Here is a 27,867-nt window from a genome sequence, read left to right as displayed (position 1 = left end):
GGGCTCTCTCAGATGTTTGCCCTCGGAACCCAGTCACCATTCTGTGAGGAAGGCCATACAAGGAGAGGCCTGTGTGGGGAGGAGCTGGGCCCCCAGCCTCCTGCCAGCATCAGCCACCAGACATGTGAGTGAACAAGGCTTCAGATTGTTCCATCCCCCAGCCTCCAAGACCCCAGACATTGTGTAGCAGACAAGAACTGTGGCCACTGTGCCTTGTCCAATTCTTGACTCCCTGAATACATGAGCATAACAGATGGTTGTTTTTCACTATTAAGTTTTAGGGTAATTTATTACGCAGCCATAGTGAGCTCATTTGACATGTGTCAGAATTCCCTTCCCTGTTTTTGGTCAGGGTGGGCCTCAAGAGAGATCCTCCTGGGAGACCTGGAGGGCGGAGGTGAGCGGCAGCCATTTGTAGCTCACAGGTGTTGTCGCTGGTCTGCTGGCTCATTGGCAGGGGGCGGCCACCAGGCCTGCATCTGCTCTTCTGGGCTGGTGTGTGTTTCACTCCATGAGGAAGGGCCAGACTTCTTCAGGTCACCTGTATCATTGAGGTTAGAGGCAATAAGAACCGACGCATGAGCACATGATGGGATCCATTTGTGCTGTGGGTACTGGCTTGTCCTTGCCCCCTTCCGGTTCATAACCATCTTTTCTTCCTGACCACCTGCCCTGCAGATTTCAAGCTCCAGCATCAGACTCTGAGACAACAGCTGTACAGAAGCTGCTTAACCAGTTCCCACAACTGTGTAAGTTCAAATCCTTGTCTATAATATAAAATATATTCCATAAAATGCATAATATAACACAATTATATAACATAAGAATATATAATACATAATATAAAGTGTATAATATATGATATGTGACATGGTAAGTGATATATAATATGTAACATATACACTCGCACACAGGTACATACACACGTGTATGTATATACATTGCCTGGGGTCTGCTTCCTTGATTGAACCCGGATTGATACACATAGCACTCAATAGCTGGGTTTTCTTCTATTTCATTTTATCTCCCTCCCGTTTGTCACCCAACGGCGTGCAGCCACTTGCCTCCGATGATCGCTCACAGCATCCTGCACCTGCTCCCTGTTTACATTAGCATTGCCGCAGTCCTCACCGATTTGCAAAGCTGAATACATCTTGACGATGTAAATAACCATTGAATGCAAGCTGTGTCTAAGAAGAACTTCCCCAAGTACATAAGAATAGATTGATATCCCTATTGAACCTGGCAAATATTCACATTAAGAAACAGGCTCTCTTCTTTCTCCTCATTCCTTGGATGACTCTTCATCCAACTTTTTAGGCCAAGATGTCTTAGTCTGCTCAGGCCGCCATGACAAAATGTCATAGAGTGGGGGGCTTAAACAACAGACATTTATTGCTCCCAGTTCCGGAGGCTGGAAGTCCAAGATCAGGGTGCCTGCGTGGTCAGTTCCTAGTGAGAGCCCTCTTCCTGGCTTGCGGACTGCCGCCTTCGTGCTGTGTCCTCACATGGCGGAGAGAGGGGCTCTGATCTCCGCATCTTCTTGTAAGAACACTCACCCCATCGTGGGGGGCCCCAACTTCATGACCTCATCTAAATTTAACTACCTCCCAAAGGCCCCGCCTCCAAATACAGTCACATTGGGTGTTAGGGCTTTATCATATGAATTTTGGGGGAACACAAACATTCAGTCCATGACGTAAGATAAGAAACAAATCTGTGAGGACTTCTGATGAAGGATTTACATGTTTACTCAGGGCTGAGTGTGTTGGGAATTTGACCACTGAAAGGTGCACTGCACACTGCACATGTACTGGGAGGGGCAGACGTGAGGGCGATGACCCACAGCTCCTCCGCAGTCCCTGAGGCTGATGTGAGTGGCCCCTCCATCGGTAGTATCTACTTTGCACATAATGGGGACACCATCATATGCTAAGTGAGAAACTTCCTCACCAAGGAGGAGGCCGAGGAAGCCAGGGACACCAGTGGACAGCATACTGATGATTCAGAGTAAAATATGGCAGCCCTTTAAAGAATGACAACCATATTCTCTGCTAGTGGAGGTGCCCTCAAAGAGAGATGTCCTTACACAACCCAATATATTATATCCTTTGTCCCAGATGTAGCACATCCCAAGATGTAGCTCTTAGATGTAGCTCTGAGAATATAAACCAAGTAGGTAGACTTACTCTTTAGGTGCAGGAAAGGCCAGGGAGGGCACCTAAGCACTGACACATTTGGAAACATTGCATATGACACACGTCTGCCTGGCTTCCAATGGCATGTCTTCCTGCTAGAACTGACCACACCCATGATGGCGTTACACAACTCTCTGGCAACAGTTGGATGCACCAGGTGTGGACACAAGACCTAAGCTGGGCCAATAAGGTTCTTTTTTCTCGGAGTTTTGATTCTCACCAAGAGATATTCAATCTATGTGTGTTACCAGAATGGTGTTATGGACTGAATTGTGTCCCTCCCTTCCCCTCCCCAATTCCTACGTTGAAGCCCTAACCCCCAATGTGACTGTGTTTGGAGACAGGGCCTTTAAGGAGGTAATGAAGGTTAAATGAGGTCATAGCGATGCAGTCCTAATCCGATAGTACTGGTGTCCTTACAAGGAAGGGAAGAGATGCCTGACATTGTAACAGGACCCGGATTCTGTCTCCATTTCTTAACTCTATTTCCTCTGGGTTGGTGCAGTCTCAGATTATGGTGTCAAGGAAGCTGCAGCAGCTCCAGTTTATAACTCCGAAGTCCGAGTCCATGGGGAAGAGAGCATCCTTCCCTCTCTGAAGACTCAGTGTGTGTCATTGCATCTCACTGGCTCTGCTTGTATCATGTGCTTGTAGCTGAGCCAATCCCTGTGGCTGAGGAAAATGTGATACTCTGACTGCGGCTCACCTGAAGCCAGGTGCGGAATCAAGGATTTAGAAAAAGAGGGAAAGTGGATGCAAGAGACAGTCCCAAGCTACCACATATCCTCTCCCCTGGAGCTGTGGTCATGTTCCATCACGCAGGCAGAGAGGCAGAGGAAGCTCTGATGGAAGGAGAGGAAAGACTGCCCCAGCCACGCAGAGAGGAAGGGGGACAGAGAAGAGAGGGCCACCTCCTGGGTTCCTATGGTTTCCCAGGGCCCGCTTCCATCTCTTGTTGAGGCTGGATGCAAACGTGTTCTTTCATAGGGTCTATGAGATCCCTCTATGGCTTGATAGTATGTTCCTTTTTTTTTCTTATATTGTTTCCTCTCAAGGTAGCTTGCACTGTGCCGTGGACTGAATACTTGCCCCTCCAAAATTCATATTGAAATCCTGACCTCGAAGGAGATGGTATTAGGAGGTGGGGCTTTGGGAGGTGACTAGGTCATGAGGGTGGAGCCCTCGGATACTTCAGAGAGATCCCCTGCCCTTCCCCCACCACCACGTGAGGACACAGCGAGAAGAAGCAGGTCCTCACCGGATAGTGGATCTGCTGGCACCTTGACCTTGGACTTGCAGCCTCCAGCACTGTGAGAAGTAAATGTTTGTTCTTTACTAGCCAGCCAGTCTGTGGTATTTTGTTATAGCAGCAGGAAAGGACAAACACGCATTGGCTTATATTGCTTGTAGCCAATGACATTAATTAATCCAAAGAGCACATCAGAGCTCATACTCTGTGATGGGAAAACAAATGCGACATTCTCAGCCTCAGGAACAGTCTGTCTAATTTGGAAGGAAAAGCCACTAAACTGTGTGCTATAATCTGAGACAGAATACTGGACATTGGTTGTTTTGGTTGGTTGTTTTGGCCCTCAGTATCCTCTCCTTGCCTTGTGGAACCATTGCTCCATCATTCTCCAATGGTGCAATTTGGGTCAAGTTTACACAGTGATTCCATGTGTAAGCTAATCAGCACATTCCTGCTGGTACGAAGGTGAAAGGATGATGGGGCTGGAATCATGGCAGATATCTTGTGAGCACATGGGTCCTGAGCAAGGACTGAACATCAAGGAAGTAGAACTGAGAAATCCAGAGACAGAAGCTCCATCCCAGTGAAATCATTTGAGCATGGATCAAACCATACCTGAAGCAAGGGCTCCTACTGGATTCTTCAGTTTTGCAAGCAAATAAATTCTTTTTCCTTTTCTTAACTTGGTTTGAGTTAGGGTTCTTGTCACTTGCAACAGAAAGAATAACTAATATAGTTATGGGAAATTGGATTTGAGGAAAGGTGTCAGGCAATCTATAAGACAGAAAGACTGAGTTACAGAGACAGGTTCTAAAACTCCACTAGACATGCTTTCTCCTTTCTTTGAAATCATCAAACACTTTGCTTCCACAGTCAATATGGCATATATCACACATTGCCTTGAATTGCAATTACAGTTCTTGTATAGTGGGTACAAATTTCACAGCCATAAAACTCCGGTGTGCAGAAATGTAACTTTCTTTATTGTTTTGTAACTGAGTTTAGTTCACGAGCCCTCATTTCTGCTAATGGCGGAAATCTTGCCAATTCCAGGCAATTCTGTCAATCCTGGTTTAAACTTGGTATCTTTTTGGGGAAATACTTAGTTAATTCAGGATTCCTAATCCCTTCACCTCTATCCTTTTGCCCTACGGGGCAGTCTATGTTCTAGCAAGCATGGCAGGGGGCAGGCAAAATGTCTGGTCTGGACCATGATGGGGACCTCTGTGATCCATCCAACTGAGCTTTGCAGCCACTGCTGCTGGCTCTGTCCACACCCAGCTCTTAGCCCAGCTTCTGGAGACTCAGCCATGCCCTCCATCTGGTCCCCAGATTGGGCTTCCCACAAGGTCCCTCATCTCACAGCATAGTCGTCTTCCCACCATGCACACCAGCTCTCAACTCAGCTCCTGTCGACATCCTACTGCAACATTTGGGGATCCTTGAATTCTCCTCATCCTGCAGGAGTGAGGGAGACCAGAGGATGGGGACATCTCAGCACCTGGGCCTGTGCCCACTTCTGCTCTCATTTCAGTGCTACAACCACCTATGTGGCTCAGGACAGTCGGGGAGCGAGCTTCCACCCAGACTGCTCTGCTCTCGGCAGCAAAGCTATTGGGGAGTGGGAAATTTGATCTCGAGAGTGGGTTCAGGGACTCACCCTCCCCTCCCCTCACTTGCTGTCCTCTTTGTGAGCTCCACAACCTCCACCCAGGAAGGGCTCTCTCTTCACTGTGTGCTGTGGGTCGAGCCAATTGCTCTGGGTCCCCCCAGGCTGGCTCTTGATATGATTTGGAATAATGACAAAAACCCTTTCCTCTCTCACTTGTCTGGATCTTACAATGGGAAATCGTGGTTTCCAAGACCACGCCTCTGCTCTTGATTCCCAGAAGCTGGCCCCAGAGTCCCTGATGGAGAGTCACTGACTGTTCTGGCTGCCTCTTTGGGGCCAGCTCTTCCCCGAAGCCTCACAGTCTGTGTTGGTGGAGGAAGGGCTGCAGGGCAAAAAGGAAAACTGCAAAGCTGAATTGCTAGGAAGGAAAAGCACTTGGGACTCTGTCACAGCGTGATCTGGCTCAGTGAGCTTCGTGACTCCTCCTCCAGCCACGGAAAGCACTGGTCTGGCTCCTCGTTGGAGCATGGGCCGGTCACTGGCAGCTGCCTTTGCTGGCACTTTGACGCTCTTGCAAGGGCCAAATTCCACCCACTGTCCTGAGAAGGACAGCCAGCAGAAGGAACTTTCCGGGCTGTGCATGTGTTCTTTTTCTTTAGGCCAGCTGGCCCCTGGGGGATCACTGTTCATTTAGCCTTTGAATGTTGGCCTTAGTATTTTCTATTAGCCGCTTCCTGCTCGAGGAACTAACACTGAGTTCCCTAGAGAGTCGTCTTGGGGTGCGGTGGCCTCTGTGGTGCTCTAAGTCATCCTCAGTGCTGTGGGTTGAATTGTGACCCCCAAAAAACTCTGTTGAAGTCCCAGCCCATGGAACCTGTGAAAGCAACTTTGTTTGGAAATAGAGCCCTTGCAGATGTAAGTAGTTGAGAACTGAGATGAGATGATACTGGCCTAGGTTGAACCTAAACTCAATGTCTTATGTCCCTATAGGAAGAGGAGAGGACATTCAGAGACAGACACAAAGGAAGATGGCTGCGTGATGCAGAGGCAGAGGCTGGAGGGATGTGTCTACAAGCCAGGGGACCCGCGGATAGTGGAGAACCACCAGAAACCAGGAAGAGGCAGGAAGGACCCGCCCCTAGAGCCCTTGGAGGGGGTGTGGCCCTGCCGACACCTTGATCTTGGACTTCCAGCCTCAAACTGTGAGAAAACAAATTTCTGTTGTTTAAATCACCCTGTTTGTTCTACTTTGTTACAGCAGCACTGGGAAAGGAGTACCCCAGGAACCTCAGCCCAGCCCATTTCCCTCTCCTCAGTCCTAGGGCAGATGTCCTGAAGGCTTGAGACATTGCAGAGATCCAGAGAGAGTGAAAGAGAAGGTGGCCCCCACCCAGGTCCCCTTTACTGTACTGGTTCCCCTGCTGCTCTGAGTCTGGGCTGCTGACGGCTCAGAGCCTCTCTCCTCTCTGAGAATTGCCCTCCATGGAAGGGAAGCTGCTGCACGCAGGAGGTTTGGCATCATCTCTGATGGGGAGGGCAGCCCACAGCTGCCCGACAGACATGGGGATGCTCCCTTGCCTCGAATGGGACTGCTCTGTGATGCTGTTCGTGCTCCAGGGCTCCACGGGTCAGGCTGAGGGCTCTCCGGCGGAGACCACGTCATCCCTTGTCTGCTTCTGCGGCCCTGTCCTCTCCCTCCTCCCTTCTCCTCCAGCCCTCCACTGCCCCCAGGTCCCTGTCTCAGGCTTGGCTTTCAGGGAAGCTGACCTGAGACACCAGATCATGACTCCTGGAGGGCAAAGACTCTTCTCTGTGGATCTAACTGTCTGGATAAGCCATGGCTTAAGGCAGTGATGCTCAGATTTAGTGCCTGGGGACCACCTGCAGAGCTGCTTAAGCACAGCTTCCTGGGCCTAACTCCAGAGATTCTGATTCAGTGAGTCTGGGGTGGGGCTTGAGAATCAGAACTTATAACACCTCCCAGGTGCTGCTGCTGATCCAAGGACCTTGCTTCAAGACTCGCTGGCCTAAGGTGTGCAGAGTGCTGGAAACTCATTTCGTCTTGGCAAGACTGGTGGCCTGCGAGGGCAAGTGTGCCCGGAGAGGTTTGCAGAAATTAATGTGCACGTGGGATTTTTGAGGTTGGCAAAGAATAGAAAGAGTGTGTGATGGGTGGAGTGTTGGTAGAAAGCGAAGAAGCCAGTCTGGTGTGTTTTTGAAGGTTGGTTCCCTGGCCCAGCCTCTCAGCCTGTGTCTGAGCCAGGAGGAATGAACATCTGTGGGCAGAAGCTGTTGGCCTGGAGGTCTCTATGAGACTGAGGGGCCCCCAAAGTCATTCTACTGGGCAAGAAACAAAACTTGACTCAGAAAAGAGGAGTGGGCATTCTCCTGTGTGTCTGTGTGTATGCACCTACATGTGTGTATGCATGTGTGTGTACACCCACATGAGTGTATGCATGTGTGTGCATGTGTGCACACATGTGCAGTACAGCCTTTTTGAGTGCTTTCTGCTTTACCAGAAAAGACAGAGCCATCAACAGCAGCAGCAGCTCTCAACACACTGGCCAAGACCGCCCTACCTGACACACACATGATAATCATTTCTACTTGAATTCTTCCTTCTTCCGTAGAGCAATCTATTTTTGTATGAGGGCCCTGGCCTCCTCATTTGGGGTTCCTGGCAATTTTGGGTTTGCTCTTTCCAACCTTGCTCCCCTGCCTGGCAAATTCCCACGTTTCATCTCGCTCTGCCTTTCCCATGTCAATGACACAGAGGGAAGTTTTGAATCTCCTCCGCTTTCATTGTTCTATTCACCTCTCTCTGATCGTTTGTTTTGTGCTATCAATATTCTACTTTGCAGAGAGGGGATTTGAATTCTTCTGGTTCTTTGTTCACAGACAAACCTGGGCCCAGAGCCACTACATCTCTGCAGCCGACGCATTGTTTGCGCTGTGCCATTTGCCAGCAGGTGGCAGGGTGTCCATCCTTCTCGTTTTTATGGTAGATGCTAGGATTGTGCTGCAAGTGCCGATCCATCCTCGTGTGCGCCTTCTTCTCTTATACAAGTCACAAGGAAGATGCTTTAGGTTCAGGGCCTGAGTTAATCACATTTCTGTTTCGGCACATTCTCATCGTCTTTCTGTCTGGGATGCTGCTCCCTTTTCATCAGCTCTCTCTCCATCACCCTGTCGTCCATAGGTGCCTAGTCTAACCTGTTCCATTAGTGTTTGTGTCTGCAGTAGATGCTGATGGCGCCCCACCCAGACCCCTCCCCAGGTGGAGTACCTGGCCCCCTGCCACTGTGAGTGCCAGCTGCTGACAGCTCTAGCTGCTCCATTGTTTGTGCTGCGGGGCGGGGGGAGCTTCCTGGCTGAGTTTAAACGCCCCTGGGGTAGGTGGAGCCCCAGCCTGTGGATGTCTTATAAAGGGTACAAAAGGCCAGCCCCTTGCCTCAAGGTGGGGTGAATGCTGCCAGTGAGGCTCTTCCCCAGAGCCCATATGACTCTTTCTAGACTTTCCCCAAGCCCACATCCTCGCTGAGCTCCCTTCTATCCTGCTTCCTCACCCCCTCCTCCTGAACGCCCTCCCTCAAAGCAGCTCTCACATCTGAATCTGGTCTCAGGCTCTGCTCAGGGACCCAGATTAAGATGGTGTCCGCATAGAATGTGCAGTGTTGCTTTGTGTGTGTGTATTTTAGCTGACTCAAAGAGAGTTGCTCTACCAACTTGTGCCCTTTCTCTGTTTCCACGTAGCACTGTCTACCTGAGATCTATCCTTGTGCTCTGTGTTCACCCAGTCAGCTGCTGCTTTCTGCCACATGCCTATTCTGTGGCGCGTGCCGCAACATTCTGAGTGAGAAACAGAGTGCCTCTTCCTCTGCATGGTCACAGGCAAGACCTCAATGGACACCCTTGTACATGGCCCTTGGGGCCCATGTGGTGATTGCAGGGAGTGGATCCTGAGTCCCACGCATGTGCAGATGTAGCTTCATGGCATCCTACACACTGCTCCCCCAGGGGCACAGCAGCAACATGCACGTGTTCCTGTCTCCCCACATCCTCTCCAACATTGGGGAGGGTCCTCCCTCCCAAGTTTTTCCATTCTGGTGTTGGTTTTCCATTGTTTTGTTTTTGTTTCCATTGTTAGCAACTTTTAGCGTCTCTCCATATACTTGTTGGTTATTTGTGCCTCCTCTTTTGCAAACCACCTACTATTTTTTCCTAATTTAAAGAACTTCTTTGTTTATTCTAGACATTAATCCCTTGTTGTTTTATACAGTGAGACCATCTTGTTTGAGTGGGCCATCTGTCTCTTTTCCTTGTTTATTGCATCCTTCATTGAGCAGAAATCCTTAAGAGCTGCCACCTTATGCTCTCGTGGTTGTATGGAGATTTTGATGAAATAGCTCATTTATATTTCACTTGCCCCTTATCACAGTCTTCAAACAGGACTCAGGCGTGAGTCCACAGGGACCTGGGTTAAGGCACACTTAGAGTTACAGAGACCATTTTCACACAAAATCACGCTCACTTTCATACTCCCCCAGAGATCCAGAGTTTGCACCCTGGCCCTCTCTTCCACGAGCTTGAGTTCTTTTTGAGAGTTTTTCAGTCTCTCAAGCACAGGGACCCCAGGTGGGCCACCTCCTTGAAACTTAGAGGTGCCTTGACTCGCTTGAGCTGCACAGAAAACGCGTGTTAGCATGCCAGGCTTGTGCCCACACTACAATGGAAACAATGCGAGTTTAATTCCTCGGCAGACCCTCTTGAGAGGAACTTTTCATCTTTGTGCAACTCAATGGGTCCCCAGTCGTACACTGCTGCTCTTATGGTAAGCAAGCAATATTACAGCAAACACCCAGGTGGATACGCAACGCTGAGCGGCAGCATCCACATTCGGAGGGCTGAGAAGGAAGGTTTTTTATTTAGTGGGGTCCTTTTGGGGCTCCTGGTGGGATCTCAGCAGAGGATTGGGTGCCCCGGTAGGTTGATGCTCTGAGGAAGGAGAATTGAGAGGATGACCACGGTTCCTACATGAATGATGGCGAGAGGCCCACATAGTAGGTTCTCAGGGCAGTGGGCACAGATACTGGGACCTCTTTTTCCTCTGAGCGGGTAGTTCTTCCAAGGCTTAAACCTTAGAAGATGTCTCAAATGTCCCTGAACTCTGTAGTCCTGATTTACAAATTGGAAGAAAAGTGTCTATCAGTGGGGCATCTGGGGTCATGGAGAGGACCCTCCTTGAGTTAATCTTGACTGAAATGGCCAATGAAATGTGATGACTCAAACCTATTGACATAAGGCTTTCTTCTACTCTTCAGTAGCACTTTTTTGTCACTTATGTCGGTGTTTCTGGTCCCACATTTCTGATCTCATGCTAAGTCTTGTCCCAACACCTCCTCTTCCCAGTTTACTGTCCTGTGCCTTATTCTGTACTGATTATTGTGGTGAATCCAATTAGATGTCAGTTCTCGTCCACTATATACTCAAGGCGTGTTTGAATGAAGGCAGGATTTTGACTACCCATTTTAGGATAAGACCTGAATGATGCTTACTAAGGAAAGTCTACAGATCCCTGGATGTCCTTTTCTGCTCAGTTTCACTGGAACATTCACTCTCCTTGATTTGATATGGATAAGCGGTAATTTTGTACTGGCATGATGCTCCAAATAGTGGGGTACCAACCTATTAGTTGTGTGGGTGTTAGTTTTAAGGGTTTCTTAATGAGAATGAGAATTTTTACCCAACTAAACCACTCACTTTGCTAATCTCAGGAATTTTCAGTCTACGTCTATTGTAAATGCATTAAGATCGGTAAGGGATAAGAGCCTAGCAGAACTCTTTTTTTCAAAGCCATGCTGGTCTTTTCTTCTACTTTTCTAGGTTGATGTAGACTGACGTCATAGTGATTCTCCTCCCAGGGTCATTCTTAGCGAAGTAAGTGAATTTATGCACACAACAACCACCCAGGCTACTGGCTATGCCGGGTAGTAATGACCATGGGGGAAGGGAAGAACTCAGGGCTACATTTTTTTTTTTTTATTGTGGTAACATCGGTTTACAACATTATATAAATTTCAGGTGAACATCAATGTATTTTGATTTCTGTGTAGATTGCGTCATGTTCACCACCCAAAGACTAATTATCATCCCTCACTGTGCACATGTGCCCTATCACCCCCTTCTCCCTCCTCCCTCCCTTCTTCCTCTCTGGTAACCACCAATCTAATCTCCATATCTATGCATTTGTTGTTGTTGTTTTATCTTCCACATATGACTGAAGTCATAAGTATTTGACTTTCTCCGTCTGACTTATTTCGCTTAGCATAATACCTTCAAGGTCCATCCATGTTGTTGCAAATAGCAAGATTTCATCCTTTTTTTTTCAGGTGTATATCTTTCCAATTTATTTTCTACACAGTTGCAGTGTGCTTTTTAAAAATTAATTAATTAATTTTTTTGTTTGAGTTCATAATAGTTTACATCATTGTGAAATTTCAGTTGCACATTATTTCTTGTCTGTCACCACATAGGTGCTCCCCTTCACCCCCTGTGCCCACCCCCTCACCCTTTTCCCCCAGATAACTACTGAACTGTTCTCTTTGTCCATGTGCTTGTTTATCTTCCACATATGAGTGAAGTCATCTGATGTTTATCTGTCTCAGTCTGGCTTATTTCACTGAGTGTAATTCCCTCCAGGTCTTTCCATGTTGTTGCAAATGGGATGAATTTGTCTTTTTTTGTGGCTGAGCAGTATTCCATTGCATATATATATATAGCACATCTTCCTTATCCAATTATCACTTGATGGGCACTTGGATTGTTTTCATGTCTTGGCTATTGTGGATAGTGCTGCAATGAACATAGGGGTGCATATGTTACTTTGGATTGTTGATTTCAAATTGTTTGGGTGGATACCCAGTAGTGGGATGGCTGGGTTATATGGTAGTTCTATTTTTAGCTTTTTGAGGAATCTCCATACTGTTTACTGTAGTGGCTGCACCAGTTTGCATTTCTACCAGCAGTGTATGAGGATTCCCTTTTCTCCACACTCTCTCCAACATTTGTTATTTTTAGTCTCAGCGATTATAGCCATTTTAACAGGTGGAATGTGGTATCTTAGTGTATTTTTGATTTGCATTTCCCTGATGGTGAATGACGTTGAACATCTTTTCATGTGTTTATTGGCCATCTATATATCTTCTTTGGAAAATGTTCATATCCTTTGCCCACTTTTGATCAGTTTATTTGCTTTTTTGTTGTTCAGTTGTGTGAGCTCCTTATATATCATGCAGATTAACCCCTTACCAGATATATGATTTGCAAAAATTTTCTTCGAATTGGTGGGTTGTCTCTTTGTTTTGATGGTAGTTTCCTTTGCCTTGCAGAAGCTCCTTAGTCTGATGAAGTCTCACTTGTTTAGTTTTTCTTTTGTTTCTCTTGTCTGAGAAGACACGGTATTGGAAAAGATTCTTTTAAGTTCATTGTCAAAGAGGGTACTACTTATATTATCTTCCGGGAGTTTTATGGTTTCAGGAGTTATCTTCAAGTCTTTGATCCATTTTGAGTTTATCTTCGTGTATGGTGTGAGATAATGGTCTACTTTCATTCTTTTGCATGTGGCTGTCCAGTTTTCCCAACACCATTTATTGAAGAGACTGTCTTTTCTCCATTGTATGTTCTTGGCACCTTTGTTGAAGATTAACTGACTGTAGATGTGTGGTTTTATTTCTGGGCTTTCAGTTCTGTTCCATTGATCTGTGTGCCTGTTTTTGTACCACACTGTTTTGATCACTATGGCTTTGTAGTACGTTTTGAAGTCAGGGATTGTGATGCCTCCAGCTTTTTTCTTTTTTATCAGTATTGCTTTAGCAATTCTGGGGCTTTGGTTGCCCCATATGAATTTTAGGATCCTTTGCTTTATTTCCATGAAGAATGTCATTGGGATTCTGATTGGGATTGCATTGAATCTGTAGATTGCTGTGGGTAGTATGGACATTTTAACTGTGTTTGTTCTTCCAATCCATGTGCATGGAATCTCTTTCTATCTCGTTATGTCATTATCTGTTTCTTTCAATAATGTCTTATAGTTTTCATTGTATAAGTCCTTTGCCTCCTTAGTTAGATTTATTCCTAGGTACTTTATTCTTCTTTTGTGATTGTAAATGGAATTGTATTCTTGAGTTTTCTTTCTGTAAGTTTGTTATTAGAGTATTTTTGTGAGTTGATTTTGTACCCCACAACTTTACTGTAGTTGTTAATTATTTCTAATAGTTTTCTGATGGATTCTTTAGTGTTTTCTATATATAAGATTATGTCATCTGCAAACAGTGAGAGTTTCACTTCTTCACTACCTATTTGGATTCTTTTTATTCCTTTCTCTCGTCTAATTGCTCTTGCCAAAACCTCCAGTACTACGTTGAATAAGAGTGGTGACAGTGGGCATTCTTGTCTTGTTCCTATTCTCAGAGGGATGGCTTTCAGTTTTTGCCCATTGAGTATGATGTTGGCTGTGGGGTTGTCATATATGGCCTTTATTATGTTAAGGTGATTTCCTTCTATCCCCATTTTGTTAAGAGTTTTTATCATAAATGGCTGCTGGATCTTGTCAAATGCTTTCTCTGCATCTATTGAGATGATCATGTGGTTTTTATTCCTCGTTTTGTTAATGTAGTGTATGACATTGATTGATTTGTGGATGTTGAACCATCCCTGTGTCTGTGGTATGAATCCCACTTGATCATGACGTATGATCTTTTTGATGTATTGCTGAATTTGGGTTGCCAAAGTTTTGTTGAGGATTTTTGCATCTAAGTTCATCAGTGATATTGGCCTGTTGTTTTCCTTTTTTGTGTTGTCCTTGTCAGGCTTTGGTATCAGAGTGATATTGGCCTAGTAGAATGTGTTAGGAAGTATTCCATCTTCCCTAATTTTTAGAATAGCTTGAGAAGGATAGGTATTAAATCCTCTGTGCAAGTTTGGTAGAATTCCCCAGGGAAGCTGTCTGGTCCTGGGCTTTTATTCCCTGGGATGCTTTTGATTACTGTTTCAATCTCTTGACTTGTGATTGGTTTATTCAGATTCTCTATTTCTTCTTGATTCAACTTTGGGAGGTTGTAAGGTCTAAGAATTTATCCATTTCCTCTAGATTGTCCATTTTTTTGGCATATAGTTTTTTGTAGTATTCTCTTATAATCTGTTATATTTCTGTGGTATACATTGTTATTTCTCCTCTTTCATTTCTAATTTTATTTCTCTGAGCTTTCTTTCTTTTGTTCTTTGTAAGTCTGGCTAGGGGTGTGTCAATTTTATTTATTTTCTCAAAGAACCAGCTCTTTGTTTCATTGATCCTTTCTACTGCCTTTTTTTGTTTCAGTAGCATTTATTTCTGCTCTGATTTTTATTATTTCTCTCCTTCTGCTGACTTTGGGGTTGTTTGTTCTTCTTTTTATAATTCGATTAGGTGTAGTTTGAGATTGCTTATTTGGGTTTTTGGTTGTTTGTTAAGATGAGCTTGTATTGCGATGAATTTCCCTCTTAATATGGCTTTTGCTGCATCCCATGTGAGTTGGTATGGCATGTTTTCATTTTCATTTGTCTCCAGTTGTTTTTTGATTTCTCCTTTAACTTCTTCAATGATCCATTGGTAGTTCTATAGCACGTTGCATAGTCTCCACATCTTTGTCCTTTTCTCATCTTTTTTGTTGTAATTAATTTCCAGCTTCATAGCATTGTGATTGGAAAAGATGCTTGTTATTATTTCAATCTTCTTAAATTTATTGAGGCTTGGCTTGTTTCCCAGCATATGATCTATTCTTGTGAATGTTCCATGCGCACTTGAGAAGAATGTGTATTCTGCTGTTTTTGGATGGAGTGTTCTATATATGTCTCTTAAGTCCATCTGGTCTAGCTTTTCATTTAATTCCACTGTTTCCTTGTTGATTTTCTGTCTGCATGATCTATCCATTGATGTGAGTGGAGTGTTGAGGTCCCCTACCATTATCGTGTTATTATTAATGTCTTTTTTTAGGTTTGGTAATAGTTGCTTTATGTACTTTGGTGCTCCTGTGTTGGGTGCATATATATTTATGTGTTATTTCTTCTTGATGGAATGTCCCTTTTATCATTATATACCGCCCCTCTGTGTCTCTTTACCTGTCTTATCTCGAAGTCTACTTGTCTGATATGAGTATTGCAACACCTGCTTTCCTTTGCCATTAGCTTGTAGTATCATCTTCTACCCCTTCACTCTGAGCCTGTGTTTGTCACTGGAGCTGAGGTGTGTTTCCTGGAGGCAGCATACTGTTGGGTCTTGTTCTTTAACCCATCTCACCACTCTGTGCCTTTTTATTGGAGAATTCAATCCATTTATGTTTAAGGTGATTATCAATATATGAGGGCTTAATGCTGCCATTTTATCATTCACTTTCTGGTTCTCCTGCATTTCCTTTGTTTCTTATCCTGTGTATTTTGGTCTACAAGTTGAGTTATGTAGTTTTTTATGCTATGTTTCTTTGTTTTCTTCTTATTTATTATTTGTGTCTCTGTTCTGCTTTTTTGTTTAGTGGTTACCCTGAGGTTTGTGTTCAAAATCTCGTGGATAAGATAGTCCCTTTTCTGATGGCCTCTAATTTCCTTAGACTAAATCAATTCAGTCCCTTTCCTCTTCCCCTCCTAAGTTGTTTTTCTCACATCTTATTCCATCTTGTGTTATGAGTTTGTGGTTAAAATGACAAGATTATCTTTGTTTTTGGTGTTTTCTTTTCCTTTGTCTTTAATGTTATACTTGAGTATTTGCTATCCTGCTCTGATTCTGTCTACGTATTTAACTCCTTACTCCATGCTTTGTAACCCCTATCTCCCTTTATTTTTTCCAAGTATGAGGGCCTTCTTGAGGATTTCTTGTGTGTGGGGGGTTCTCATGGCTATGAACTCCATTAGCTTATGTTTGTCTGGGAAAGTTTTTATTCTCCATCATAGCTGAAGGCTATTTTCACTGGATAGAGTATTCTTGGCTGAAAGTTTTTGTCCCTCAATGATTTGAATATGCCATTCCAGTCTCTCCTAGCCTGTAAAGTTTCTACAGAGAAATTTGCTGAAAGCCTGATGGGGGTTCCTTTGTAGGTTATTTTCTTCTGCCTTGCTGCCCTTAGTATTCTTTCTTTGTCATTCAGTTTTGCCAGTTTTACTACTATACGCCTTGCAGTAGGTCTTTTTACATTGACATATTTAGGAGATCTGGCAGCCTCTTCCACATGGATTTCCTTCCTTAGGTTTGGGAAACTCTCCACTATTATTTCTTTGAACACATTTTCTGCTCCATTCTTCTTCTCTTCTCCTTCTTGAATACCTATAATTCTTATGTTGCATTTCTTAATTGAGTTGGATATTTCTCAGAGACTTTCTTCATTTATTTTTAGTCTTAGTCCTCCCTCCTTCTCTATCTGGAGCATTTCAACATGTCTGTCTTCAATTATGCTGATTTGCACCTCTAGGATGTCCACTTGAGTGTTCAGGGAATCCATATTTTGTTTTATTTCTTCCATTGTGTCTTTCATCTCTAATATTTCTGATTGGTTCTTCTTTATAGTTTCAATCTCTTTTGTGAAGTAGCTCCTGAACTCACTGAATTGTTTCTCTACATTCTCTTTTACCTTGTTGAATTTTTTTTGATGATAGCTATTTTGAATTCTTTGTCATTTAGAGTACATATTTCTGTGTCCTCAGGACTGATTTCTGGGTATTTGTTATTTTCTCTCTGGTCTGGAGATCTAATATAATGTTTGATATTGCTAGAGGGAGTGGGTCTGTTCTTTCACATCCTGGTGTTATTTGGTCACAGTTACTGCCTATCACCACTGGGTGGAGGTCAAGAACCACATATTCTGAGCCCTCTGCTTTCAGCTAAAATCCCAGGGGCTGGAGCCGTGCTGAGTGGGTGGGGGGAGGGGTGCTTTCTCCTGTGTGCACTTGGGCTTTCTCGCTCTGCTCTTGCTATCTGCTCTCCTGGGGTGTTGGCTTGATATGGTCACCTCTACAAAAGCTTTCACCCTAGTAGAGGGCTTCCCTATAGGCTGCAAGGGCCCTTGGGAGTCCTTAATGTTAGCATGAACAACCATCCTTTCACCTCTTCCTTCCCTCTTGGATCCTCCTGCGGTCCCGAGCACAGTCTTTAGGGGAGAGAGTGAAGATTTCTCTTACCCCATTCCACCTTCTCTGAGAGGAGCTTCAGTCTCTCTGCCCTCTGTCATATGGATGTGTGGGTCTCTCTGATGTTTTTTGTGTTGTGTTTGGATGTCCTCTGTTGGATTACGGATGTTTTCTTTGTTGTACACTAGGGGGCAAAGATTTCTGAGAGACCTCACTCTACCATGATGCTTACATCACTCTTGGCAAGATTTCATCTTTTTTTTGGCTGAGTAGTATTCCATTGTGTATATATACCACATTTTCTTTATTCATTCATCCATTGATGGGCTCTTAGGTTGTTTCTCAGTCTTGGCTATTGTGAATAATGCTGCAATGAACATAGGGGTGCAAATATTGTTTTGAATTTGTGTTCTTTGGATAAATACTCAGAAGTGGAATAGCTGGATCATATGGTAGTTCTATTCTTAATCTTTTGAGGACTCGCCATACTGTTTCCAGTGTCTGCACCAGTTTGCACTCTCAAGGTGGGGTCTTCTGCAAAACCCAGAGGCACTGCTGAAATCCAGACTCCTGGGTCTTGAGTCTCCTGAGTTAGGGGTGACGTGGAGATCTGAATTTTAACAAGCATCTCAGGTATGATTTGAGTACAGTTAGATTAAAATGCATTGATTGCCTACTGTGTTGCTGGTGCACTTATATATTATCTCATTTAATTCTGTAACTATCCTATGTGGGAAACATTTCTAACTTTATTTTACAAGGTGGGCAATTACAATTTCTGATCATGAGCTGTCTTAAATCCTGGGTGCCTGTAAGAGGTGAAACAAGTTTGTCAAATCTATATCTGTCCCTCTACCAAGCCCTCAGCCTTAAGAATAAAATCTACAGGAGAATCTACTCTTTCAAGGCAAGAAGGACTGGGCTGGCCTAATGGCCAAGTGGTTGAGTTTGCATGCTCCACTTCTGAGGTCTGGGGTTCACCAGTTCAGATCCTGGGTGCCACATGGCACCATCCATCAAGCCATGCTGTGGCAGTGTCCCTCATAGAAGAAGTAGAATGACTTACAACTAGGATATACAACTATGTACTGGGGCTTTGGGTAGAAAAAAATAAAACAAAAGAAGATTGGCAACAGATGTTAGCTCAGGGCCAATCTTCCTCACACACACAAAAAAGAGAAAGAAAAAAAGTAGTCAGCTTTCAAGGCAAGAAGGATTTTCAGGCATAAGACTGGATGTTAGGGACGTCTTTGTTTCTCTCACCTGAAAAGCCGAGGATTCCCATAGTGAGAATCCTGTTTATAATCTGTCAGTCAGGAGAGGCTCAATTAGCTGCTATAACAAACACCATGTAGAATCTTAAAATCACAAAGGTTTATTCCTCACTCATGTTACATGTCCATTGTGGGTTTGTAGGTAGGTTCTGCTTAACATAGTCATTCAAAGACCCAGTTAACATAGCATTGCTGTTCTGGAAAGTTGCCAGTTGCTGTGAGTGACTCAGGAGGGTCTTGGACTGCCAATCACATGCTTCTGCCCAGTGATGACACTCGTCACTTCTATTCAGAAACTATTGATCAGAATGTCATGTGGCCTTACCCATGTCCACGAGAGAGCCAGGAAGCACAATTCTACCACATTCCCAGAAGCACTAATGACCGCTTATGACCAAGTGAGGCAAGTTAGGCTGAGTCATTCAAATTTTAATAGTTTATTCATCATGAGTTCTTTTCTTACATCTATTTTTAATATTAGAAATATTGCATTAAGACATGATTTATCTCGATTACTGAGTTTTGTGACATCTCTATAAATTTAATAGCAAGTCCAATCTTTGCTACAAGTGGAGGATAAAGAGAATCAGAATTTTGGGTGAAATTTTGTTTTCGTGTTAGAACTGTAGAGAAAAGCAATATTTAGAATTAAGGGCATAGTTGACATCTACTCAAATAATCACAGAAAAGGAAAATAGTGAGAAACACAGTCTAAGAGGAAAGAGAAGACCCAGAGAAGGTCAATTTGAGATTGAGATTCCCGAGGCCCATGCTGCCCAGATTCCTTATTTTGGCAGCATTGTGTAGGAAGCCTCTTGTGTTCAATTTCCCCAATGACCTTCCAAGTACATTATAAAGACAATTAAAACCTGTATCCCAGAACCACAGTCTTCAGTGAATGGGCTAAGGTTAATCAGTGTAAATTGAATGAAACAGCTTGTTCAAGTGAAATCGATTGAAAGCTTGATGAGCAAAAATGGAAACTTTGGCCACCAGTCTTTACTTCCTTTCCTGAGAGTCAGATTTTTAAAAGTACTACTAGAATCCCACGGAAGCTTCTGTAAGACGCCAAAGAAGTTGAAATGGGTATAGACCTAGGATATTTTCCACTTATCGAACTGTAAATATATAGCAATTTAACCTATTTTTATACTTGGTATGCTTTTTCTTTTAGCCAGTGTCTCCCAAATTTTCTACCTATGTGGATCTCACGTGAGTGCGAATCTATAAAATTGACCCAGATTCTCTCTCAGCAGTAGAATTGATCCTTTTTTCCTACGTGCCTTGTAAGACACATCTCTGAACTTGCCTGATGAAACTGAAAAGAGGACTTCTTCAAAGACCTGAGCTGTACGCTAAACGTGTTTCTACTTTGAACATCAGTGGAAAGTACACCTAAATCTGGGGTGAAAGTGAGGGAATCTTCTTGGCCATGACATTGCTTTAATCTTGGTATTTTATATTCTTTCTAAAACCCCAGCATCGCTAGAGCATCCGCACAATGGATACAGTCACTACATAATTACCTATGAAAATAAGAAAGCCCAGGTTTTTGAGAAATTTTCTTGATAAGATTCTTGATGCACAGTGTGTTATTCTCTGAAGAATGCTCTTTGCTGTTTGAAATCAAGTTTTCTTAGGAACTTGTTCATATGGTTCCCTTCTGTATCCTCAGCAGAATGACCTGGGAAACAAACTTGACTACAGCTGGCAATCACTTAGTGCTACGTTAGCCAATCATAGCTAGTGGGCTAGCTTTCCCCATGGGCTCCCTCGGAATAATTAGGTCTTAGAGAGATGCATTAATATCTGTTCCCTGGGTTCAAACTTACTAATAGGGCTGTGGGCTCTTAGGGAAAGAGTCATTAAAATAGTAATGACAAGTGCTAGCTACTCTAGAAGGATAGTCCAGGTGAAGAAAGAGCATAAAGAAGAGGTTCCCCTCTTGGGTTACCAGTTATTGGAGAATGTATCAGTCACATCTGGACAGGGTTTTGAAGGATGAGCAAGAGTTCTTTAGGAGGAAGGACTATTTTTTCAGCTCTGTGAGCCCATGGTCAGCAACCTTGACAGCTAAGGCTTGTCTGAGACCTTCAGATGATTGCCGCCTCACACCTGTCCTTCCTTGTCTGTAAGCAAAGATGGGAGTCCCTGGATGTTCAAGTCACCCCCACCTCCCACAAGGACGGCGCATAGCACAAAAACCAGTCTCCTTTGCTGAACAGTGGGACAAACCCTGAGGGACAGTGTGCGCTCCAGAGCCCCCTGGGAATCAGACTGAGTCTGGGAACTTTGCTTGGCTTCTGCTCCTCCCCCATGGGCCCCGCCCACCTCATTATGGGTTCCCGCGGAGCCATTGCACCTCAGTGATCCACTTATACCTGAATCCTTGGCTCAGGGTTTCCCGGGAGAATCCTCCCTCAGACGGTATGTATCCGAACAGGAACTCTGTGAGGGCCCCCAGCAGCTGCGTATTTCAGAATCATAAATATTTGATCAAATGAGTTCATACTGCACGTGAAAATACTTTGTAAAGTGTTAAGTCATTTACTATGTTAGCAATTATATTATGTTCTGAATTTGTAATTGTCTCTCAAAACAGGCCTTGAGAAAACGTTCTCAGCGTCGCTTTATCCTCCTCCTGCGGCTCATCAGCATCCTTAACAACATTCCTCGTCCGCGCAAATGGGGAAGTGGAGGTGCAAAGGGAAATAGACGGCTTAAATCGACGAAGCTCTCCCTTTACTCTGATTCATGGTTTTCATTTGGCCCATTGGACCTTTTCTGGCGCTTGTATCTTAAGACTTCGCTTACTATCGCAGCGTTATTTATTTTATAAATCCACCTCCTTAAACCCAGTGAAAACCAATTTTTCAAAGCAGCCTTTTCCATTTCGTGAATATGAAAAAAAAAAAAAAGAAAGAAAAGGTGGTAAATCAGAAACTGCTTATCTCAGATACTTATTTTATCTTTCCAGCACCGGCCCTTAGAGATCAGGGGCCAGAATCAGATAGAGCCCCTTGCTCTTTCGGGAGTCTTCCACCACTTACGTAACAACCCGGCTGCCATCGAAGGTGGTTGCAGACTGGCCACCGGCTGAATTGAATGCTTTCCTTCGCTGTAGTCCATTTGACTCAGGCTCAATAAGCCATAAAAAAAAGGATCCTCTGCCAGTCTGACAGCCTCTGCTTCAGAGAGGTAAAGTCAATGGGAAAAGCTACGAGATGATTCTCCTTTTGTTCGGTTTATTTGGAGGAATTATGCTCTGAATTAGCGATCCATTTTAGGGGGAAGGTGGGTAGAAACTCAGAAACTCAGGCCATTTATAGAATTTCCTTGAGTTTAAAATAACAATTACTCTAAACTTTTTCCTTCCTTCCTACCTTCCTTCCTCCCTGCCTTCCTCCCTCCCTTCCTTCCTCTTTCTTTCCTTCCTTCCATCTTGAGTTTGACTACAGCTTTACAATTCGTCGGAAGTTTGGTGTGAATTAAGAAATGAACTTATAAAAATTTTAAAATCAATTGGAAGCACAACTCCATAAAGTCTCCTAAAAGCCGTCTGTGCCGCTGCGTATCTGCTGGCAACAGGAGCGTCAAGGGCTTGTGTTTCAGGAGAGAGCAAGTGCTGGCCCTTCGACGGCGAACTCTCGGACTTTGGGCACATTTAATCCTATGAATCTCAGTTTCCTCTGATGGAAAGAGGAGATAATTCTCCCTCTGGTGCCGGCTGGTAGAAAGGAAAGAGATAATGTTCTGGCATGGAAACTAGCACATAACAAGGGTTTAATAAATGATAGGCATTATCGTTAGACAAACTTGCATAAACAAAGACATTAAGGCTGGAAATAGGAAGGGAAAAGGAAATCTTCTGGGAAAGATGGGATGTAAAAAGAGATGCTGTTTTCGAAGGGGCCTTGAAATGGTTTCTTTGAGTCTGTTTTAGGGAGAGAACTGCGAGTGTGGCTATGGGTGGGTGGAGGGGTGGGGCTGATGGACCAGGGCCAGATGAGACGGGGGTGATTATTTGGTGAGGGGTGAGACGTCAACCACAGGGTGTTGGGGCAATCTCCCCACTGTACCTGAGGTTTCCCTTTAGCAATGCCCGGCTGAACTGGACCAAAAAGTGGGAGTCAACACTAACAACAACGATTTTCATCTCAAATGCAGCTTTCTCCCCCCTTCAGTTCCTCCTCCCCCTTCTTCTTTGTATAACACTCTAGTTTAGGGAGGAATTTCTGAAATAGTTCTCCCTGTCAAAAATAGAGTCAACAAGTACTCATTGGAGCTTGGTAAGCAGACAGTCTTCCCGAGGCCAGGATACTGGTTTTGTCGTTGTTTCATTTTTTGTGATCTTGTTCCATCCTGTCTGCAGTCAGAGATTGGTATCTGAAAAGGCAGATTATGTTATGTGGCCTGTGGTGTGAAAATTTAGGGACAGTCTTGGTGTCTTGAGCTGGAGGCAAGAACAATAAAGACCTGGGAAGATGAAAAGGTGCAGGAGAAGGAGCTTTGTTCCATGTGCAGAAGCTGCATTGAAATGAAAACTCTTGCACAAACGTTGACACATGCATGTTCTGATCCTCACGGTGGATGTCATAGTGGATTATTGGCGGAGCGAAGTTTTTGGCCAATTTCTTCCTTAAACCTCACTTTGCACACACCACCCTGCCTCCCTTTTGTAAAAATCAAAGCCTTTCCAGAAGGATCCCCTTCTAGAAACTCACATGTCCTCATTCCTTATGGAGAAATTTTCAAATACTAAAATACCCATCAGAGAGAGAAGGAGAGACAACTTGGAAATTAACCACCCAAAAAATGGTAAAAATTCATCACTAGAAAGTCTGGCTTTTTAAGCCTCTCTCTTTCCTGGCTTCAACTTTTTAAACGAGAAGTTGAAACATGGGGATTTGAAAGGAGATGCACAAACTAAGTTGGGAGGGAATCCTGGAGTGTTTATGCACCCCCTTGTTGCACTTGAGAAAATATCTTGAATGAATGGATATATGCTAGGGCAAAAGATCAATTAGGGTTAGTATTGTAAACTAGACAATTATTAGCACTCCTCAAGTTGATCTATTCTATCAAATTGAGAGTAATTTCAGGAATGTACAACTGCTTAATTCACACATATTTGAAAATTTTGTGCTTATTTCTCATTAACCTATAGTGCAAAAAGTAATAAACCAAGGAGATCCCAGTCTGAACATAGGTGATATTAGTTGATATTTAAAAATAGCCTCGTGAAGACCCCCATTTATTAACAATCTACCCTATCACAGACATTGGCTAAAGTTTGATCTTGAGTCATAGTGTGTACATATTGATTGATGAACCTGTGTTGGATTGTTTCCTGAGCAGAGAAATTGTTTGCAGCAGCAGAATTCATTCTCCAGATTCCAAAACTTTCCATCCAGAGTGCAGGAATGGCAGTGGTGGTGAAGGTAAGGAGCCACACGAATAAAATCCCCGTCATGGGAAAATGGGCAGCGTGGTCCCGCCCGAGCCCCATCTTGTGCGTTTAGTTTCCATCGGATGCTTGCATTCTCCATGTGGCAAGGCTTTGCCAACATATTCGTGTCTAGGAAGAGTGGACCTTTTCCTTCTAGCACTTGAAAATCTTATGTGTTAATTTCCCATGAATGTCATAATAAATTACCACAAATTTAGTGGCTTAAAATGAAGCAAATTTATTCTTTTACAGTCTGGAGGCCAGAAATCGGAAATGGGTTTGGTGGGCTGAAATCAAGGTGTGGTTGGACCACACTCCCCTCTGGAGGCGTAAGGAAGAATCCACGTCTTTGCCGTTTCCAGCTTCTAGCGGCCACCTGTTTTCCAACTGCTTGTGGCTTTGTGGCTCCTTCCTCCGTTTTCAGAGTCTGTTACTCCAATCCCTGCTCTGTGGTTACCTCGCCTGCTCCTCCACTGTCAAATCTCCCTCTGCCTTCCTCTCACAAGGTCACCTGTGATTACTGTTGGGGCCCACCCAGATAATCCACATAACATGCCCATCTCAAGACCCTTTACTTAATCACATCTGCGAAGTTACTTTTGCCACATAAGGTAACATTCGCAGGGGCCAGGGACTAGGATTTGTATATCTTTGGGGGCCATTATTCAGCCTACCACATCCTAGAATGCAAATTATTAAATTTGAATATGATCAACACAATGTTGTTTTTAAAAACAAGTAATTTTAGAACATTTTACATTTTGTTTCGTTAAATCTTTTCAACTAAGAAAATAATATGCTTGTGATAAAAAAAAAAAATTCAAGCAGTACAAAAGACTTGCAATGAAATGGGAATGGGCCTTTCGCTCCAGGCTGAGTTGGCTTGGTAGCCAAATGATCACCTTACTCCAGCCCCAGACTTTTCCCCAGGACTGACCATAGTTACCTGTTTCTTGAGTGTCGTTCCAGAAAGTTTCTACACATATAATATATATTTTTTAACACAAATAGAAAATGCTATACATGTTGTTCTGTTCTTGAACTTTCCAGTTCCTGTATCTTGGCACCCTTTCCTTATCAACACAACCCATTTTATCTTATTTCTTTTAACTGATGTGTGGTATTTTGTTGAATGGCTGTACCATAATTACTTTACATATTCCTTTTTAAAAAAGATAAACATTTTGATTATTTCCAGGATTCTCTCTGCCATTACAATGTGATCTATATTATTGTGTGTATATTTCTTTTGCTGTATATACCAATAGTCTGGTTATTGCTGAGTAGCATTCCATTAGATGAATATACTGCAATTTGCTTTTCTTTTTTCCCTGTTAATAGACATTTGATTGTTTCTAGTTTTGGGCTATTATGAATAAAGCTGCTATAAACATTTGAATAGAAATCTTTGTGTGAACATGTTTTCATTTCTCTTTGGTACATACTAGGAGTAATTGAAATTGTTAGGTCATGGAGTTTGTGTATGGTCAGCTTTGGTAAATCTGTCAAATAGTTTTCAAGAGTGGCTGTATAAACTTGCTCACCAACCAGCACTGTGTGAGAGTTCCAGTTATTCCACATTTTTGCCAACACATGCTATTGCATCTTTTCCACATTAGCCATTCTTGTGGATGTGTAATTATATTTCATTGTACTTTCAATTAGCATTTCCCTAGTCACTAATGAGTTTGAGTGGTTCTTCATATGTTGATTGGCCTCTTGGTTGTCCTCTTAATGAACTAATTGCATATTCACATCTTTTTCTTATTGTATGTTGGTTTACCTGTCTTGTTCTTATTGATTTGAAGGAGCTCTTTACATATTCTGGATAAAAAAACTTCTTTATCAAATACATGCATTGAAAATATTATCTCCCTCTCTGTGAGTTCCTGTTTACTCTCTTAATGGTGACTTTTAATGAACAAAAGTTCTTAATTTGAATCTATTCCAGTTTATCAAACTTTTCCTTGATGGTCAGTGTGTTTTGTGTTAAAATTTTATGAAATCCTTGCCTATTTCAAGATCAGACAGATATTCTTTTGTGTGATCTTCTAGTTATGTAACTACCTAGATGTGATTTTTGTGTATGGTGTGAGAGGCTGACATTCACTTTTTAAAAATATGACTCTTTGGTTGACCCAGGACCATTTATGAAAAGGATCCTCTTTTTCTCATGACTCTGCAGTGTCACCTCTGTTGTGAATCAAGTGAACACATATCTGTGGGTCTGTTTCTGTATCCTCTTTTCTGTTTTACTGCATGTAATTTGACTTAAGAAAAATAAAGAATCATGATCTTTCTTGCAACTGAGTGCCTTGGAGCAAATTTGTACCTTTATGACAACTCTGTTTTGGTCGGAACCTGCCTAAAGAGTATTCTGAGTACTTAACTTTGTTCCTTTCAGTCAGATGAAGTGTTTAAGTTAATCCTAATCAGGTCCCCTCTCCTTTTTCCAGGTCTTAGGAGGAAATAACAGCTTTGGGGTAGACTGCCCTGTGAAAGCTTGTTCTGGAGAGAAATGAGCGGTGGGCCTGTTCTGGAAGGGGGTCCTCCAGTGGGTGTTGGCCTGTCTCCACAGCCTTCCTCTTCTATTATGTCCCAGCATACTTCTCCTTGGCTCAAGATAACCTTGCTGTTTCTCCAAGCCATCTTCAAAACCCCGTCTGCTCCTTTCATCTTGGCTCATTCTGGTGCCCTCTCCTCCGCTTTTGGTCTATAACAAAGTTTATCCTCTAGTCTGGTATCTTCTAGAAAGCCTCTCCAGTCCTGTCATCCTTATTGATCTTCCTCTCCTCTGAACGCTGTAGCTGCTATTATTTCTGAATCCCTTGTTGTGGCCTTTGTATCTTTACTAAATATTTCAAAGGTGCTTGTCTAGCGTCTTGAGCTAGAAGCCCAGCTCTGCAGGAGGTCAGAGCTCCTGTCTTACTCAAAGCAGTTGCTCAATAAATATTTCATCCTAGATGAAGGGCAGAGTGAGCACGGAGGCAGGGAAGTGGAGGGCAAGTGCAGTGATGTGCTTTGATGCCAAGGAGCAGAGAAAGGGCCTCTGCGTCAGGGGACTCAGAACCCCCTCTGCGTGTTGGGTGCCCAGAGGTCCTATCCCCGAACGTTGGTGTCAGCTCACTGAGATCTTCTCTAAACCCTCGCTTCATGTTTCCAAGCGTTTGAATCCGAAGAGACAGCAGCTCTCACTTGGGGCCGAGTGGGGTCTGGTCAGGGTGAGGAGAGAATGACTCTATTCTCAGTCAGAACTTCTTGTTTTTCAGCTGAAAATGGAAGCAACACTGACATTCTCCTTAAATGTGAGAGTGAGTTTTCGACCAGGGAAGCTTGAGAATGTGAAGGACGGGTCCAGACACCGCCATCTCCAGGATGCTGGAAGCAGCTACACCTGCATAAACAAACTCGCACACCTGCTGGATGGGGCGTCCTTTAAATAGACATTAAACGGGATTGGCGTGATGTGCCTTCGAAGTCACGTCGTGATTAACTGCACCTGTGGCTGATGTACTCACAAAAGCTGTCGAGTTGCAGGTAAAGGGAGACGAATATGGAAAGACATTCTGGTTGTTTGGGGATCTTTGTCACTTGCTCCTGACAGATGTTTTTGGGTTTTTGCCTCTGGGTCTTGACAGATGTTCTCCACTTAACTTCCCTGAGGTTTCTGGCAGATTGGAAGGAATGATCTGTAATCTTTTTTCCCTTTTTAAAAACATTTTCTGAGACTTGAAAATTTGAGAACATAAATATTGCCGCCCCAGTCTCCTCTTATTTGGTGATTTCTAACAAGTGTCCAGTGTACAAATAAAACCCTTAGTCTGGTTTTCAGGAGTGACTGGAATCCTTTGTAGTCACTGGTCTGCTGACAGTGGGTTTGCTGTTTGCTATGGGACTATTCCAAGGAAACCATTCTCTCCTGGATATCCCTTAGG

At 43.6% G+C, this 27,867-nt stretch overlaps 1 long non-coding RNA gene across 1 annotated transcript; it reads left to right on the top strand.

Annotated features, from left to right (window-relative positions):
• Positions 1-27,763, top strand: LOC111769840 (uncharacterized). Its single transcript, XR_002802653.2, has 7 exons — positions 1-124; positions 679-749; positions 6,050-6,261; positions 21,086-21,182; positions 21,461-21,681; positions 23,842-23,924; positions 27,202-27,763. It is a non-coding gene; the product is annotated as an uncharacterized lncRNA (long non-coding RNA).
• The last annotated feature ends 104 nt before the right edge of the window (positions 27,764-27,867 follow it).

Source organism: Equus caballus, chromosome 21 (assembly GCF_041296265.1).
Source record: "Equus caballus isolate H_3958 breed thoroughbred chromosome 21, TB-T2T, whole genome shotgun sequence".
Lineage (NCBI taxonomy): Eukaryota > Metazoa > Chordata > Mammalia > Perissodactyla > Equidae > Equus > Equus caballus.
Note: the sequence above shows the minus strand (reverse complement) of the source record. Positions and strands in the feature narration are given on the sequence as shown.